We start from the raw sequence: 4210 nt of genomic DNA, 5'->3' as shown, positions 1-4210 counted from the left end.
TTTACCAACGAATAGTGGGATTGACCGTCCCATTATAACGCCCCCACGGCTGGGCGAGCATGTTTGGTGTGACGGGGATTCGAACCCGCGACCCGCAGATTGGGAGTCGAGCACCTTAACCACCTGGCCACGCCTATGTTAGTCGTAGTATCATTAGGCTTAGAAAAAATGCTTTGTTTCTTATTACATACTGAAAAATAGAGCATTTTTTAATTTTTTTTTTACGTCTTCGAAAATAGGGTAGGTAGGCAGGGTATTTTTTAATGCAGATACATATTTTATGATACAAATTCAATTATGAAATATCAGAATGTACTAGATGCTAATCACTATCATAAAAAATATTATTTAGGCATATGATCACTACAGAACTAAAATTTAGAAATGGGAAACTCTTTAGGTTAGTTAACGTTAGATTAGGTAAAATGAATCATAATAGTATGATAATAAAGAACTTTCATAAGGCAGCACGCGAGCAGCTCCGAGTAGGTCGTGGGTAATGTAATTCAATAGCGCAACGTTAGCCGCACTTTTCCCAAGTGAGTTACAACTTATAATGGCGCGGATAGTAGTTAGACACGGTTCAAAGGGCAATACAATTATAAAATTTAAGTATAAATAGATGTATACTGTTATGAGTTTAAAACTATTTGGGATAAAGAAATGTGGTTTCATGTTACAATTTGAAGTCATTCTAGAAAGAAAAAAGGGTAATTTAGATTTATTTCGATTTTTTGGGATTACGAGGTCAGTCAAATTGACTAGCGTTGTAAATAATTAGAGTGGAGAAAATAACAGATAAAATATAAAGTTTTACTTATAAAAAACGCTCGAAATATATCTAGGAGGTTTCAGAGATTACGCAAATGACATTTGAAGTTTTTGAGATGAAGACAAGTATTTTTAACCTTAACATGAAAATCACGTTACCAGAGAACTTGAAGAGACGTCTCGTATAATTTAATGTTATTCAAAAACCAAATATATATTGTGTAATTCTTTGAAAAAGCCCAGTACAATCTTATCCAAGTCTCGCAAAAACCTAGTAAAAATCGTATATGAATATATGTAAAGTTTATAGAAAATCTCTGTAAAATGTTAACTAAATCTGTCTGAAGCTAGTAAAAATTTGCATCAAAATCTGTATAAAGCTGCTCTCTCAGGCCACTTCAAAGTCAAAAGTCAGTAATTTAAAGGCTGTGGTTTAATCCAAGAATGTTCAGGAACTAGAATCTCTGGTTATCCGCACTTGAATAATGTAAATTGTAATTTCTATTGAGTTTTGTATTTTAAAATACCAGAGGTAAGGTAGGTAGTCTTGAGGGTGGCTGCAATTGAATTTTGTATGTGAAGGGACACAAGAAAAGAGACGAAAATGATGACAAGGAGAGACTTGATGAGTGTTATTTTTTGCATCACCTATATTTCTTTATTTCATTTTCGTTCCAATTCAATAATAAGGACCCTTTTTAATGCTCAGGTTGTCTTTGTTGAATTATTATTTTCTGTATTCTTCTGATTGTGGTTTCTGCTTGGTGTCGATGTTCTTGAGTAATGTTTGATTTCTATATTTTGTTTTCTTTATTTTTTGTGTATTCACTGTATTGTATTGAACAAAATGGTTATGCGGCCCGCGCTCGTCATTCTCTCAGTTATCTGGCCCACTGTGAAAAAAGTTTGGTGAACCTGCATTATACCATAAAATACCACCTGATAGCCCAGAAAGCAAAAATTGCAAAGTCTTTTCAGCTACGTTTCGAACTTCTAGCTACCATTTAGTTGTGCAAACTTTTAATGTGCTAGCTACTACATCTACTCATTTTAGCTGTTTTAGCTCTGATGACCGAGTAGTAATGATAAAGAGTAGCACTTACACATTATTTTATGTCACCACTTGTGGTTCAGATAGCAAGAGTCACAAAATCATTTCAGTCATTGATAATCAAGTAGTAATAATAAAATGTAGTCATACATTCTGATGAAAAACACTATCCAACTCCTTGGAAATGAAGAAACATCACCTCCTTTCAGTCAGTCAGCAATCGTGCTAATCATCTACAGGCCTGACTAGTGGTTATCAGTAAGCCCCAATAAACTAAGAATTGGCATTGGTGGCCAGGCTAACTTCAGAGCTGTCTTTTACTTCTGTCTCCAACGATTTTTCATCTTGCTCATCCTGGATAGCCAGATAAGTACTTACAGCCCTTTCTCACTGCTTTAGCAAGTATAAGTTAAGATAGTATACTCATCCTCTTCTAGCTTGACAGTCTCAATCTCATATTCCTGGTCAATCCATTGTACGAGAGGTGTTCATCTGTGGCATATGTATGCAGCTTATTGAAGTGTTACATGCACACGTGTGCACTTTTCATTCACCATAACTTGTATGTCAATGGAACAATCTGCTGGAGTACAAGATACAGAATGGTCCAGCTGAATCCAAGTTGATTTGTCCTTGCTGGTACTTACCACAACCAGACCCAATTTCCACACTGATGGAGTAATTCCTTTATTGTTTTGTTGCAACACTTCTTTTGTTTTCAAGTGGACTTCAGCACTTTTTGTCAGGTGAAGTCGTGCTCATTGACTATTGTAGCTCTTGGCCAAAAAATGCAGCATGTCAGTTGATTTATTCAATATGTGTTGCCTGTAGGTATGTTGTGGCAAGTCACCATTCTTTTACCCTATTGATCATCTGGTCCCAAAAATGCATCAACATGTTCAATAAATAAGTCGCCAAGTGGCTTTCACTACATAGGTCTAGATTGTTTGCACAATTCTCAATCAATAACTTCAGAGGTGCTGGTACTGCTTACTTGCTTTCAACAATTATGTGATGGATGCAATTCTAATGTCACTATTAACATTTGCTTACTCTACCGCTAACCATTCCAGCATACAGATGGATAGTTGATTGCCCATAATTACAAAAGGAACTGTAAAATTATAGTTTATCAGAGAAGTAACTGTCCAAACTTGTGCGAGATTCTAGGTCAGAGATGACTACCTTCATTCTGTGAGTGACATTTCCTAAACAGAGTAGAATCCACGAGGATGTCCTATTGATTTGCTATTGCCATTTCAAGGTAGGCATTACTGTGAAATCAGCACAAATCATCCATACAAGTTGTTAGACCCCCTGTTCTGGTCTTTCTTTGAACCTTAAACTCATCCTAATAGATTGTCTAATTCTCCACAAGATCGAATCAATGGCGCAATTTGGGTATGAATGTGTTCCAGTCGTCTTGTTTTGCCTTGTCCAAGTGTTTGATTTACAAACAAGCTCATGGTCGTACATTGGACTACCTGCTCTTGAGTCCAGTCATTCAAGGTAGTTACCTAACTGAAGTACTTCAAGAATTGGTTTAGGTCTTCTTTCACCACTCCTTTAACTCTGTCCATACAGACTCGGTTATTTTTAACAACCTTGTAACTATCAGGTAACCATGAAAGTATCCATATTATAATTCTTAATGTGTTATTAGTATCTTCACGAAATACGTCATGCTTTTAGTGAACATTCGGAGTCATTTTAAAATACAAAATCAAACGTTTTAATTAAGTATCTTTACTAAAAATTTGTCCGTAAATATATAGAGTCAGAGTTTTAACTAGTCTGAATGCAAGAAGATTTGCAAGTTAAGAATAAAAATACATAAATTCATCTTGTACTTTTCAAAGTTCATTCGTTTAACCCTAAAACTATCTAAATGAATATCAAATGTTTACTTCAGTTTGTTTGTTATGGATTTCGCGCAAAGCTACACGAGGGCTATCTGCGCTAGCCATCGCTAATTTAGCAGTGTAAGACTAGAGGGAAGGTAGCTAGTCATCACCACCCACCGCCAACTCTTTTACCAACGAATAGTGGGATTGGTCGCACATTATAACGCCCCCACGGCTGAAAGGGCGAGCATGTTTGATGTGATGGGGATTCGAACCCGCGACCCTCAGATTGGGAGTCGAGCGCCTTATCCACCTGGCCATGCCGGGCAATTGTACAAGTAAGTTTAGTTCTATGTTAGTTTGTTTTGAATTTCGCGCAAAGCTACACGAGGGCTATCTGCGCTAGCCATCGCTAATTTAGCAGTGTAAGACTAGAGGGAAGGTAGCTAGTCATCACCACCCACCGCCAACTCTTTTACCAACGAATAGTGGGATTGGTCGCACATTATAACGCCCCCACGGCTGAAAGGGCGAGCATGTTTGG

The sequence above is a fragment of the Limulus polyphemus genome, unplaced genomic scaffold, assembly GCF_000517525.1.
Source record: "Limulus polyphemus unplaced genomic scaffold, Limulus_polyphemus-2.1.2 Scaffold1103, whole genome shotgun sequence".
Classification (NCBI taxonomy): domain Eukaryota; kingdom Metazoa; phylum Arthropoda; class Merostomata; order Xiphosura; family Limulidae; genus Limulus; species Limulus polyphemus.
Note: the sequence above shows the minus strand (reverse complement) of the source record.